Source organism: Vulpes vulpes, chromosome 6 (genome assembly GCF_048418805.1).
Source record: "Vulpes vulpes isolate BD-2025 chromosome 6, VulVul3, whole genome shotgun sequence".
Lineage (NCBI taxonomy): Eukaryota > Metazoa > Chordata > Mammalia > Carnivora > Canidae > Vulpes > Vulpes vulpes.
In genome coordinates, this window is record NC_132785.1 from 18,695,402 (window position 1) to 18,704,484 (window position 9,083).

Genomic DNA, 9,083 nt, shown 5'->3' on the forward strand with positions numbered 1-9,083 from the left:
ATTTCTGAAGGGATAAAGATATCTAAGTAAAGAAAGGGTGAAGCTGACAAAGGAAGGTAATACATTTAATTAAGAAAAAGTGAAATTTGGAAGTGTTAATTTACTCATAAAGAAGAAAATAAAATATATTTTACTGTTTTCCTCTCAATTTAGGAATAAGTTTACCAAACATTTCAGATTAATACCCTTTTTTTTAAGATTTATTTTATTAATTAATTAATTCATTTATTTATTTAACAGCACAAGCAGGGCCTGTGCAGGCAAAGGGAGTGGGAGAAGCAGGACCCGGGATCATGACCTGAGCTTAAGGCAGATACTTAACTGAGCCACCCAGGTATCCCTCAGATGATCACATTTATGTGTATTTGATTATGGAATATTTTAGCTGAGAGTTTATCATATATTGAATATATATGACCCTTCTAACAGCTAGGATGCATTGCTGAGCTACTGAGGAAAAAAATAGGAGGCATATCTGATAGTTCAAGTTCAAACTATGACTTTATTTATTTATTTATTTATTTATTTATTTATTTATTTATTTTTGACTTCTTATGTAACAGATATGAATTCTAAGTAATTGACCACTATTATTTGAACCCTATGAATTTTACTTCAATTAATTGTTTTTCAAATAGTTCTATTAATATAATCCTGAATGGCATTTTTTCATATTGTCTAGATTCAGTGTCTTTTGCTCATGAAGTACTCATTTTTATTTTGTCCATGACTACCTAATAGATATTAAATTCACTTGGTAGAAATTTCTTATGAAACATATTACAGAATATTCTTTCCTTTAAACTATGAGCCTCTCATTATCATGTGGATACTATGGAGATTGTGAAATAAACAGGTAGCTGGTTTCAAAACTTCTCATACCTTCTCTTACTATATTTATCAAATTCTTGCTACCTTTCCCTTTCTTTGTACCTCTCAGAGCCATGGAACCATAGAATAGTGTAATATGAGGAGACAAAAAAAAAATAAATTTAAGTAATAAGACTTGTTCTCTAAATCTTTTATTAACTTAATTTTGTTGTATATATTTTTTCAAAATCATAAGAAAAGAAATTAACAGACTATTGTGCCAGATATTGTTTTGAAAGTAACTTATAGACTTGTCTGGTATATAAAAATTGAGTCAAGAATAGAGTTTTAAATATTTTGAAATAGTAAGCTCTCTTTATTAAGATAAACTGGAGAAGCTTAAAACTCATATCTTATGAGTTGCTTATGAAATATTGAATATTCTGTAAAATCCTTTTTTTAAGTGGGTTCTACGCATAGTGTGGAACTCAGTGCAAGGCTTATATTTACAACCCTGAGATTAAGGCCTGAGTTGATATCAAGAGTCAGATGCTTAACTGACTAAGCCACCCAGATGCCCCTTATTTCAAATCTCTAATACTTGATCATCTTTAATTATTGTATAAAACATATATATCAGGGTACCTGGGTGACTTAGTTGGCTAAGCGTCTGTCTTCAGATCAGGTCACGATCTCAGGGTCCTGGGATTAAGCCCAGCATTCCATCAGTCCCCCCACTCAGCAGGAGTCTACTTCCCCCTCTCCATCTGCCCCTCCCCACAATTTGTGCTCTCTTTCTCTCTCTCTAATAAATAAATAAGGTCTTCAAAAAATAAAACATATACCATATGTAGATACAACATATGGAAATGAGTATAAATAAATATGATTAGACCCATATAATCATATAGAAGTATAAATGTACATGTGGGCCTAGTATATATACAAATATACACAAGTATATATACACACCTTTCTCATTGTTCTCTTTTTTTTTTAACATTAAGTGGTTAAAGAAAATCTCATGTCTTAGCTTGTCAATAAGTAACATACCATTTTTGTAAACTTTAAAAACATGAAAAAATAGAGATAAAATAATAATAAAAATGGCCATTGAAAAATGTTCTAATAGTTACATCTTGAAAAATTGATGACTTTTTATGTTGATTTTTAAAATACAGAGGTAAAATCTATGTCAAAGGGTAGTTGTGGGGTAGCCTGTGTGGCTCAGTGGTTGAGCTACTGCCTTTGGCTCGGTTTGTGATCCCAGGATCCTGGGATCCAGTCCTGCATCAAGCTCCTCACAATAAGCCCGCTTCTCCCTCTGCCTATGTCTCTGCCTCTTTCTCTTTGTGTCTCTCATGAATGAATAAATAAAATCTTTTTTTAAAAAAAAGTTGTTTTGATTATTAAATAAGTCAACTTTGAAAGCACCTTTGAAATTTCTGTATATGAACTGTTTTAATTGAATTCTTATATACAGGCATTGCATGCAAAATTCAAGTTAGGTTCAAGATACTTAAATGGATAGGTAGATAAGATAGATATGGAGAGAATGGAAAAAAGTTAAAAAAAAGAAGAAATGGGAAAAAAGAAAAAAATTAGAGCTAAAGACATCTGACTGAAAATCTAAATCAGCAGCCTTATTTTACAACAGAAGCAACAGATAACATGTATTTCAGAAACACAGCTGTTAGTACTTGATAGTCCTACCTACTGAATTTTAGCACTACAAATTAGAATTGAATTATTAGATAGCTATACCTGTAGATAGCTCTATACCTATAGAGCATCACTATAATAATCTAAAAGAACAGAAAATTAAATTCTGACATCTCTTTAACAAAAATTGAGAAAGTAAGAAATATTACAAATAAGCATTAATATAACCAAAAACAAAACAAGATTTTAGATCAGATCACTTTTATAGGAAACAATAACAATGAGATTGCTATGGTTTTGAGGTTTTAATAATTCATTATATCTAAAATAAAATCTCTAAACATCTGGGCAGTATCACTCATTTTCAGTTTCTATAGATGAATTTAGGCTCTCATAGTACCCTTACTTTTATTTCTTCAAATATAAGTGATGTGATTTTATTGTTTTATTGTATTCATTTTTTAGGTGATATGATTTTAGATAAATGATAAGGCTTATATGTTTACTATAAGATCCTCTTCAGTTATGGTGGTTTGTTCTAGTTCTTGAGATATATATATCTAGGCAGTCTACTTGTAGGAAAAGTAACACACTGTTTCATCAAAATTTTGTAGTAAATACTGTTTAACATTAGGGACTACAGCGAAATACCGGGATATTCTTATCTTTTTTATTTTGTCTCATAATAATGTGTTAACATGACTAATGCTGAGTGCCAGGTTTAAGTATGTTAGTATGGTTTGACATTATTTTATAACTTTCTTTCAACTGTGAGATATGTGATCCTTGTAAACTCCAGTTGTTTACAGTGACAGAAAAAAAAATAGCTTGAGTGTGTGAACTTTTGCAACACTTCAAGTTTGATTTCTAATATTCTACAACCATTTAGTGCTTTCCACATAGCACCTCATGTCATCATCTGTGATTGTCATTCCAATTCCTTTGTTCCCACAAGTCAAGGGAAGTTTTATAAAGTAATGACGTCTTGAAAGATTAGTGGGAGTTGCATGAAGTGTCACAAAAGAAAGTGTGATTAGTCCAAAAACTATGGAAGGATTTTAATAAGATTTAAGTGTAGGCTAAGTGTAACAAGACAATGGCAGCACAGTAAACAACAAAAAAATCATGTCAAGTCACTGATGCAAAGAATTTAAATTTTATTTTAAAAACATTGGAGAGTTAGATTATATAAGTAAAATGATTAGCTTTCTGTGTCAGAAAGATTGCCATATCAGAAATATAGAATGTGTTTGTAAAGAGGCAAGCTGTATGCTGTCCTCAACAATCTGGAAGTTAATGTAGCATCCAAGAGAGACATTTGTGACATTTGTCTAAATTAAGGGTGTGAGACTTAGCATGGAGAGGAGGGGCATATTTTATGGAGCACAAGTTTCAACTGTGCCTAGCATTTCTAAGAGTGATTACTTTTACCTATATTGGCTAATAGCCACAAAATACTTTGTTTTCAGATATGTTAATGAGTCTCTATAGCAATCTGTAAGAGTTTGGCAATTCTCAGATAAGTTTAGGATAACTATTTGTTTTGAGAGTGTATTCATTTTTGAGGGTATGTTTTCAGTAACATTTCATGAATTGTTTAATTGGACAAAAATAATCAGAACTGTGAGAAACTGAGAACTGTAGAACCTATCAGAGTTGTCACAAGATGCATACATATGGAAGCCCTTATCTCCATGACTAGCTGAAAATTGGCACTTGATTATTGTGACTTTCCTTCCCTCTTTCTTTCCCTCTTTTACTCTTACTGGAATCTGCAAATACCTGTCTGTGAAATGGCATTAAAAGGAAATAATGCAAGGATCCTTGGGTGGCTCAGCGGTTTAGCGCCTGCCTTCGGCCCAGGGCGTGATCCTGGAATCTCGGGATCCAGTCCCATGTCGGGCTCCCTGCAGGGAGCCTGCTTCTCCCTCTGCCTATATCTCTGCCTCTGCCTCTCTCTCTCTCTCTCTCTGTGCATCTCTCATGAATAAATAAATCTTAAAAAAAAAATAAAAGGAAATAATGCTTGAATTACAAATAATTATTCTATATGAGTGAGGAAGCTATTTTGTTTAGTTTTATGTCCATTCATTTACACAGAACCCAAGGCAATCAAAGATCAGCAACTTCCATTGTATTTTGTAATGTGTGAGTATGTAGCTGTGTAGATAGGTAGACAATGATAAGAAGTAATGTTATTTCTTCTCTATTGATGTAAACATTGTATTATGAGCAGTGTTGCTTAAGTAACAGAGGTCCTTCTATGTATTTGATACTCTTTCTCATACTTTATTGTTAAAAAAGGTAAGACTATATCTTTTTTTGTCAACCTATTTTACAGATGCTTATTTGTTCATCTATGTATTCACTTACAGAAACATTGAAAGGCTTTTTTTCTAAGCCGCTTAAGGTTTTCTTTGGATCAATTTATTTGAAGAATTGGTTAGTAAAGCTTACAGAAGAAGATCACAGTGTAAATATAAACAAGTTTACTAGAAATACATTATTTAAGGAGGCAATAAATACGGCATAAATTTTCAGGTTGTTCACCAAAGCAGCATCTGTCTAAGAAGGGGTAAATAAGTTTCCATTCAAAGGACTTTTCAACAGAAACAGCAGAAAGGAGACCTTTCATTTATGATCGATAAAAGTCTACATAACAAACAACACTTTGCTCTCTTAGTAAGAAAGACTATTTTCTTCTCAGGAACCAATGCCTAACAAACAAGACTGGAGGATAAAGATGTATTGTTCAGACCAATTATACTGAAGAGAAACATAAATAAAGGCTGTGGCTTTGTGTCAGTTTCAGACACATCTCTTGGACAAGAAACCTGAAACACTTAATAGCCATGAAGCCTCAACAAAGGAAAGTAGGACATTTTAAAAAATAGTATGTTAATCTGTTTTCCTTTTATGTTCCTGTCTTGAATTTAAAGATTAAGAATAAACAAATCAAAGCAATGCCATAAACTCAAAATGATATATGCTTTGATTGAAAAGATCAAAAAGCTTATAAGTGAAAGAACCAGCTAATGTGAATTGGATTTTGCCTAATAACTGTATTTTTTGAATTGCATAAATAATTCGACTAAGGCATTTTATTTTTTTTTTCATTTTCCCCTAACATACCTCACATTAGCATCCTAAGATATTTTTTCTCTTTTTTTCTTTTTTAAGATTTTATTTATTTGAGAGAGAGAGAGAGAGGAGCACATGCACCAGAGCAGGAGTGGGGGAGGGGGTAAAGAGTGGGGGGGCGGCGGAGAGGTGGAAGGGAAGAGGGAGAAGGGGAGAAGGAGAAACAGATTCCCTACTGATCAGGGAGCCAGATGTGGGGCTCGATCCCAGGACCCTGAGATCATGGCCTGAGCCAAAGGCAAACTCTTAACTCACTGAGCCACCCAGGTGCCCCTGAGATATGTGTTTCTTAAATCTGCTGTTTACTTTCTCTGTGTCTATCTATCTAATCTTTATTTGAATAGAAGGATTTGTCTGTTTTTTTGTTTCCTTTTTTTCCCCCACTTATAATATTAGATTCTATGTTAACAGAATTTAGTGATTGTTAGGCATATGAGAAAGGAAGAAGTCAGCGTTGAGGTCTCAGTGCCTGGTGGCATTGAGATTTAGTGTGTCTTAGAATGCCAAAGACGGGCAGCCCGGGTGGCTCAGTGGTTTAGTGCTGCCTTCAGCCCAGGGCCTGATCCTGGAGTCCTGGGATCAAGTCTCGCGTCGAGCTCCCTGCATGGAACCTGCTTCTCCTTCTGCTTGTGTCTCTGCCTCCCTCTCTGCATCTCTCTGTGTCTCTCATGGATAAATAAGTAAAATATTAAAAAAAAAAAAAAAAAAAAGAATGCCAAAGAAGAAGCAGATTTTCTTCGGTAGTTAATGGCTTCAGTTTTGGTAACTTGTATCTGTGGTTCTTGTGGCTTTTCTAATTGGTATATCAATTATACCCCAATAAATCTGTTTAAAAATTTTTAAGGAAAATTAATAACTACTGCTGCTCAATGAATAGATTAGGAACTGAGTATCAGTGCTAAAATCTAGAAGGAGTGCGGATATAAGGAATTATATTGTTATTACCATCACTAAATGTTTGTTTTGCTATATGTGAGACAGAAGACCTGACTTGGTATGAACGTATTCTCATGTTCGTGTGTCAGGTATTTTTTTTATGTTAAAGCAATCTTTATAGGTTCAGAAAATATTTAGTATTCCCTGTGGCTACCTAATGCCAGTCTAGCCCAATCTTAGAATTTATTAGCTGCTATTGCTTCTACTTGCTGAATCTAGAGAACTGTTTTGTTATGATTGAAAACATTAAAAGAATGAATTAGATGTCTTGACAGATGTTTGAGGCTTTTTATTTAGGATGTAACCCCCAGAATGAGGGAGCATGAAAATGAGATGAAGGTTAATTAGTGGATATTTGTTAATTTCTTATATTAAATTCTTTTATAGATTAGGGGCCCCTGAGTGGCTCAGTCAGTTAAGCGTCTAACTCTTGATTTTTGGCTCAGGTCATGATCTCAGAGTTGTGAGATAGAGCCCCACATCAGGCACTGGACACGGAGCCTGTTTAAGATTTTCTCTCTGTCCCTCTGTGCCACCTCTGCCCCTCTCCCTCGAATGAATGAATGAATGAATGAATGAATGAATGATTTTAGATATAACATTTGTTATAGGTAAGGATTCCCAGTCATGGAAACATTATTATACATGTAAGTCATGAACGAACTCAGGGAACTTATCTCTCCTTGAAAGTTCGCAAAAGAAACCCACCATAGTTAGTTAATTTTATATTTGTAATCTATCTTTGAATCTTCTGCCAGTATCGCTAAGACAGCAACCATACCAGTTGCGTAGATCTGTTTCGTGATATATTTCTACCTTAATAATTGGACTTTAGGATGAATTCCTTTCACATAGATGAATAAACATCCAGCAGTTCTAACTACAGAATATTGTGTGTGAAGGATTTTCAAAATTTTTCTAATCCAATTTTTAAAAATCTAGGTGAAAAGTACAGTAGTTTCCTTTGTTGAATAATAACCTGATATTATTTATAGGGCTTTTTAGGACTTCTATCACTATCCTCCTGTTGGAAGAGAGTATATTTATTCATTTGTGGTTTGATTACATAGAAGAATATGTAAAACCATTATAAAAGAGCAGAAATTAAATGGTTTCCTCAAATTGTTTTTTTTTTTTATAAAGATTTTATTTATTTATTTACGAGAGACATACACAGAGAGAGAGAGGCAGCGACAGGCAGAGGAAGAAGCAGGCTCCAAGCAGGGAGCCTGACATGGGACTCAATCCTGGGACTCCAGGATCACACCCTGGGCTACAGACAGGGTGGCTCGCTAAACCGCCAAGCCACCTGGGCTACCCCAAATTAAGATAAAACTAAGTTCAATATGGATAAATGCATTTAAATTAGAAAATGAAAAAGTTAAATAAAATTTCCTAGGATAATATCTGGGTTCACAGTTGAAATCCCAGCACTATGAGTCAATAACATACTTCTGTGTTTAGCAGACCTATAAATTTTACTGTATATTGGGGCTTAAATGAGCAGAAAGGTATAGTGTAACACTGTGCTGAACTACCAATCCAGAATTCAAAGTTATATATAATTAACTACATCCTTTGGCCTTAGAGATATTACTAAGTTCACAGACTTAATTTCTTTCTCTACACAATAGTTTAATCACAACTATTCTAATTACCTTGCAGGGATTTTGTGAGATGAATAACATTATTGCTGATTCAAGGTAAAGACAAAAGTGAGATTAAATATTCCGTGTTTTAGCAAAGTTATTTTATGTACTATCAAGTATCATATGCTGGAAGGTGGTTCAAAGTTAAACAAGGCCCATTCTCTGAACTTAAAGAGCTAGTTATCTTATTTTGTGGGGTGAGGAGTGACTAGAAGAACAAAAGGAATCCGCCCAAAGAAACCAATGAGATATATACACCAAGAACCTCAAAAAAGGGAGTTGTTTAATCTGCTTGAGGAAATTTGTTTGAGGGAGTTAAGGTCAAGGAAGTTTTCGTGTTTAAGGTAGAGTTTGAACTAGACTCTGAAAGATTGGTAAAAATTCAATAATCAAGAGGTGAGGTAGATGGTGGTAGTTTAATGAAACATGATGAGCCAAATAGTTTTGGACTTTTTTAAAAAAGATTTTATTTATTTATTCATGAGAGACAGGCTGAGACACAGGCAGAGGGAGAAGCAGACTCCCCACAAGGAGCCTGATGCGGTACTCGACCCCAGACCCTGGGATCACAATCTGAGCAGAAGGCAGATGCTCAACTGCTGAACCACCCAGGCATCCCAGTCTTGAACTTTTTCTACGAAGTGAATATGGCAGACGATGACATGAATGCCAAGTTGGCATAATGGAACTTTTTCTATAGGCAATATGAGACTCTATAGTAATAGTATTTTTAACTTTGTCACAGAACATTAATGGGCTGAAAGTAACAGAGTAAAAGAAACAAACAAAAGAAACAATAGGTTGTCATAATTCTTGCTGCAAAGTTCTCATTCAATTGCGATTACTTTCTTCTTTGCTTCCTAAAATTCCTTCACGTCCTCTAAA